A 6642-nucleotide genomic window follows, 5' to 3' on the forward strand; every position below is an offset into this window, starting at 1 on the left:
GCCCACCAGGCTCCTCTGTCCACAGAATTCTGCCAGGCAAGAATACTGGAGTGGGTAGCCGTTTCCTTCTCCAGGGGATCTTCCCGACCCAGGGTTCCAACCCGGGTCTCCCGCATTGCAGGCAGATTGTTTACCATCCTCTCCCCTCCAACATAGCTTCCATAGACTTTACAGGAGCAATTTTTCCAAAAACAGAACTGAAAACACCATTCCCTAATCCAAACACATGAATGGTTCCTTAAGACCCTGGAATGAAATCTAAATTCTTCAGCCCATCAATGAAGTCCTTTAAGAACCGAGGCCACTCCTGGCTCCCTAGTCACCATTAGATTAAATTAGGCTCTTAATCAATCACCAAAGATTTCACACTCTTATCCGTCCCTTTATCTCTGCTCAGGCTGTTCTCCCTATGTGTTCTCTCTGCTCAATGAAATGTTCTCATCCATGAAGAATCAATTCAAGGATCTCTGAGAGAAACATCCTGGCCCTCCTTTCCCACTTAGAACACTTCTCTCCCTTTTTTGGGTCCCCAGGGCACTTTTTCATAACTCTGCCCCAAAGTAAATCCCACAGGATGGTTGTTGGCTGTACACAGCCTGTCTCTAAACCCCTTTAAGGACAGACGTCAAGGCTTCCTCATTTGGGTATGTCTGGGCCCTGCACGGAGAAGCAACCAGTTAAGCCATGTTTAATGATTCATAGATTTGAAAGGCCTTTACCAAGTATCATGCAACCTATTTCCATGTATCCAAATGAAATGCCAAGATAAAGATATAAAAATCTCATCTCCAACCACTTTTCCCTCTGAGAATCCTTCGATTTGCTGGAAAAACCAGCTTGCTCTGGACCGTGAAGCTTGGGCTGGTTTTGTAAAACAGAGAGACACAGTAAGATAACAAATGCTCCTAAAAGTCCCCCATTTCCACTCCCCCACCATCCAACCCTGGGACCAAGAAAAAACTACTGTAACAATCACAAAGAAAGGAAAATTTGATGATTACCAGAGCAGGTTTCACTTTTTTCCAGTTTTCCTCGGTGGACAGCCAAGTCCTCATGCGTATTTGAATGTGTGGGATTTGAAATGATTTACTGCCTGGACTTCTTGCTGTTGATGAGCATAATGAGACACCTTGTGTCTGAGAAAAACTGAAGCCTGATATTTGAGGAGCAAATAGGAAAATCTGCCCTCAGGGAGCTCCATTGAGAGAGAGTCTGCTAGTCCTGGGACAAAGGTTAACTATGTGGAATAAGAGAACTGGCCTCTAATCTGCAATCTCCCTGACTCACTGCAAGCCCTCTCTCAACCCGGTGGCCTTTTCTGAGCCTCAATTTAGCATCAGTTTCCCACTGACAACACCACCCCCGGGAGTCCCTAGACTCAAATTTAAAGCCTCTGAAACATGAGTATGAGTCTCAGCTTTCCCTCTGCTTTGCTGTGTGATCTTGGGAAAGTCACTCCACATCCCTGAGCTCCATTTAGGCAGCCACAGAGCGGAGGTGAGGATTTGCCAGCCTAGGTAGGGTTTCTTCAGATGGTGTCTGCAGACCAAACACCTTCAAAGCAGAGGAGGGCCCTGGAGCAGGAGATCCATACTTGGAGATGTCTTATAAAATAAATAATACAAATCAGGAAGGCCTTGCATGGCACACTTGACCACAGCTCTTTTTCAAGCAAAACTTGATTTCTGAGCCTAAATTATAGAGTGGTGTCTGCCTGTGTGCTAACTTGCTTCGGTCCTGTCCAAATCTGTGAGACCCTATGGACTTCTCTGTTCATGGGATTCTCCACACAAGAATACTGGAGTGGGGTTGGCATTTCCTACTCCAGGGGATATTCCTGACCCAGGGATTGAACCTGTCTCTCTTAATATCTCCTGCAGGCAGGTTCTTACCACTAGTACTACCTGGGAAGCCCAAATTATAGAGCACAGGCCTCTAGATTGAGTCATGTGAATATTATAAAAAAAACTGAGCGCTATCAGAAGATTAAAGATGTCCACCCAGAGAAACAAAACCTGTAACTGAGAATTCTGTAGAGCCATGCAAAAAGGAGTCAGTGAAAACCTTTCAGAACCTCAAGTTTATTCTAATAGTGAGTCAAGAATGACTACCATGTTTTTTAAAAAGGTTTTTTCACTTCCCTAAGTGAAAGTAAGTTTACCAACTCATCACTGATTTTCCCCCTGGTGTGATCAGCAGTAAAAACAAACAAACAAACAAAAAGCCATAAAACCAAAAAAAGGTCTCTGTACTTGGAAGGAAGCTCTAGTCAAAGCTACGGTTTTTCCAGTAGTGTATGGATATCAGAGTTGGACTATAAAGAAAGCTGAGCACCAGAGAATTGATGCTTTTGAACTGTGGTGTTGGAGGAGACTCTTGAGAGTCCCTTGAATAGCAAGGAGATCCAACCAGTCCATCCTAAAGGAAATCAGTGCTGAATATTCATTGGAAGGACTGAGGCTGAAGCTGAAACTCCAATACTTTGGCCACCTGATATGAAGAGCTGACTCATTGGAAAAGACCCTGATGCTAGGAAGATTGAAGGTGGGAGGAGAAGGGGATGACAGAGGATGAGATGGTTGGATTACATCACCGACTCAATGGGCATGAGTCTGAGTAAGCTCCGAGGGAGTTGGTGATGAACAGGGAGGCCTGGAATGCTGCAGTCCATGGGGTTGCAAAGCGTTGGACATGACTGAGCGACTGAACTGAACTTGGAAAGAATCAACTCAGTTGGGAGCTGGTAGATGTGGCCTCTTGCTCCTCAGCTGGCCTGGCCTGAGAATGAAGGTGTGTGAGTAGGAAGAGCAGCAGAGATGCAATGAGGGGAGGGGGTGGGAGTCCCGCACGAGGGCTCTCATTCACCACCAGGAATTATGGACCAGGCACTGGCCTCATGCATTTCCTAAGTCAATAGCCCTGTGAAACATGTACTATCATCTCCATTGTAGATTTCGAGGAAATGTATTTCGAAAAGGCTAGAACAAGAACCTGAGATTCTAAAAAACAAAAAGCATACAATGGTGGAGCTGGTACATAACTATGAGTCTTACACTTGCCAGCTGAGGTCTTTTAACCTCTACCTACTGCTACCCAGAAGACTGAGAGGGGAAAGGACTAGACAAAAAGGATTTGGGATGTTATTGAGGCAGTAAAAGTGAGGCTAAGGCATAATCATAAGAGATTTAATCTCGTGTCACTGGATTTTATTTAGGAAATGACTTAGTGGGATGGGTCTCCTTGTGCTGTCTTCAGGGTCTGGACCCAAGAGAGAAGCTAGGAGGTTCTTGGGACCAATTTGGGACCATTCCACACATTCCTGTGGCCAAGTGAGAAATGAAATTAATCCTCAGCCTCGACACAATGATCTGAATTCCCAGCTACTTAGAGGGACAAGAGTTCATATTCCCTTAACAGACTGCCTTTACCTGAGAGTAGGAAACCTATGAGAATTTTAATTGTGGTTGTTCCTGTTGTTTGTGTTTGAATTATGGTTCCTTATTTGGGGCTTTGCAGAAATCTTAGAGAATCTAACAGAAGTTCTAGACTTTTTCCACAGACAAATGTGTGGATACATACACACTGTATACATATATAGTATATGTATATGCATGTATATATGTATATGTGTATATATATATGTATATTTGTATAATACACACACATATATAATTTCAGGTGGTTCTTGCATTCCCCCCTAGGTTTATCCACTGACAACTCCATCTTGGCCCCATGAAGAGTAGCCAGCCAGGCTTCACTGTCCATGGGATTTTCCAAACAAGAATACTATAGTAGTTTGCCATTGCCTACTCCAGCGGATCTTTTTGACCTGGGAACTGAATCCCAGGGTCTTTGGACTCTGGCATTAACAGGCTGATTTATTACTACTACACCACTGGGGAAGCCCAGGATACCATGGACACAGTTTAACAACATTCCTGAAACCTGTGGGTGAGTCCCAGCTCTCTCTGCACTGCTGTGTGATCTTAGGCAAATCACTCCACATCTCTGAACATGTGAAATGGTGCTTTAAAAATGGGGGAAAAAATTGTTCTGTAGTCACTAACAGAAGTTAGTAGTAAGTGAGCAGTTCTGACTACTAGTAACCATCTCAGCCTGTTTGAACAACAATAGTGAAACTTGTGTGTCTCCACACTTGTCCCTAGTGAATACTGTAGAGGGAAATTTGGAGCTTAGTGGAAATGTGCCATTAACTCTCAATACAAACACATGTTACAGTTTGGGAAATTCTGGGTACGTGTGCACAGGAAGTGTTCTAAAACCCAAGTGAGTACTTGAATTCAAATAAATAAGAATATTCCCTGATGGTACAGTGGTTAAGACTTGCACTCCCATTGCAGGTGACACGGGTTCGATCCCTGGTCAGGTTCAATCCCTGCATGCTACACAAAAGCAGCTTAACACCATTGTCTATAATATTGAGACAACTTTGCAGCTGGTGGGCAGTAACCCAAAAGAAGAATCATCTGATCTTGGAAAGGAGTGGCTTTCTCTGTCAAATCCACTTCCTAGGTTCCCATCTTTGGACTACCTCTGCTCTTCATAAGGTTGCTCTGTGCATACCCCAGCATTTCGTTCACATAAGCACAGCTACTCTGATTCTAACATGGCCTTGTCTTTTCAGGGAAATTCATGAAAACCAATTGTTTCCATAAACACACCAGGTAATCCATCTTGCATGACTGATTGCTATGATGCCTGTACAAGCTGTTACAATGATTAAGCACCACTCGGCGGTTTAATGCCTTGTGCTTGCATTCTGATTAAAGACAGAGTTGGCGAGGTGGCCTTAGAGGTAAAAAAAAAAAGATGTGGGGATTCAGCTCACATTAACCTGTCTTGGTTAACACTGTGGTATTTGCCCCAAATGCAAATATAGTGGCAGATTCCGTTGACAGAAGTATGACACGCAAAAGAAGGAAGGAGATATGCCATTCTACCCATTATTTGCTCAACTCTGGGTGACTCACTTCAAAAGGTCATTGGTAAACTGGAGTTCATTGAAGGAGCATTAGCAGTATGGAAAATGAAAAAACATGTACGGTATCATCCCTGGGTTTTAAGTCCTCTACCAAATTAGGCAATGGGAGCAGATTTTTTGTTTTGTCTTTTTAAAAAAAAATAATTTGAAAACTCTCTGGAAAGGGATTTTGCATACCTGTTCTCCCATAGAGCTTTTTAGAAAAGAAATGAAAGGATTTGGTATAAACTGTGATAGAGACCTTGCTTTCTTAATAACTGACCAATGCCTCCGTATCTGTTAGCAAGTAAATATTAATAAGTAGGGAAAGGTAACTTTTCAAAGTCATACTTGAAGATCCTCCTGGTAAAGAGACACATTAAGATCATGATTTTATGTTTTGTTAATACAGAAACTTTAAATCCCCTTATTACACTAGATTGGCAAATGCCCTTTATCTCCCGTGGCCTGAGTTTTGCCATCTGTGAAATGAGAGGCTTGGACTGGATGGACTCTGAGCCATTTTGACTCTAACAGCCCTTGGTTAGTCATTTTGTAATTTAGCAGCATCCACTGGCTGCTGGTCTTGGTGTTCTCATCAGTAGGCTCTCTTCTCTCTTTACAGGCTAGACGATGTTGGAGAAGGTAAAAAATGTCCTCTGTGGAAGTGAGGATAAAGATGGTCTTTTCACACTGTAATGTACCTTTTTTTCTTAGGATTGATGATGCAGGTATGACATGTGAATCATCAAAATATGTCTTGGAAGTTTTTGTTTAAAAAACAAATAGCCACCTATCATATTGGTGTCCCTAATCCAGTCATGCTTTAATTTCACAAAGTGAAAGTTAGAGACTAAACTTTGCCTGTCTCAAGGTTTAATCTATGTAGCATCACTGCTGAGTTATCTTCCACAGTATACTTGAATGCCTCCAGTGACGGTGAACTCACTACCACACCTAAGGAAGTCCATTCAATCTAGGGGCACTTCTGAGACTTAGAAATATTTAAAACAAGCTCTGTGTCTAGACAGTACCTGCCTGTTGGTCCTGTTTGAACTCTGTGATTACACAGAACAGGTCTAAACTCTCTACTACCTGGCAGCAGTGCTTCTGGTACCTAGAGAACCTCATGTTTCTCCAAACTGCCTTGTTTATGGGACATGACTTATGGCCCCTTCCCTACCCTTGTTAACTTTGCTTTATATTGCTTTTAGATCTCTGTTTATGCCCAGCATTAAGAATTCAGTGCCTCACTCTGGGTGTGGTGTGAGCATCCCTGGGTTATTGACTGTCCTCAATAGTGAATGAAACAACATGGAATCACACCATCATTTTGACTGACCTCTAAAAGGTCCAGATTTTCTATTATTTTTCCATTCATATTTTGTCACATCTTAATTCTTGCTTGAGAAATTTAATTTTGGAAATAGCTAAGAGGTCATCAGAGTACACTAAGGTGAATGATGTGGATGTTCATAGAGAGCCAGCCCGTGGTTATAACTGTGAGGCAGTCCAGATCAGTTTCTTTAAGTATATAGTCCATGGGAACTGGCTCCGCAATAAGAACAGGTTTATTTAAACACTTTCTGATCCAGTAGCATGAGGAACCATGGAGAGAGGCTAAAACAAGCAGTCATTGACTGAATGGAAAGAATGTGCAC

The sequence above is a fragment of the Dama dama genome, chromosome 9 (assembly GCF_033118175.1).
Source record: "Dama dama isolate Ldn47 chromosome 9, ASM3311817v1, whole genome shotgun sequence".
Classification (NCBI taxonomy): Eukaryota; Metazoa; Chordata; class Mammalia; order Artiodactyla; family Cervidae; genus Dama; species Dama dama.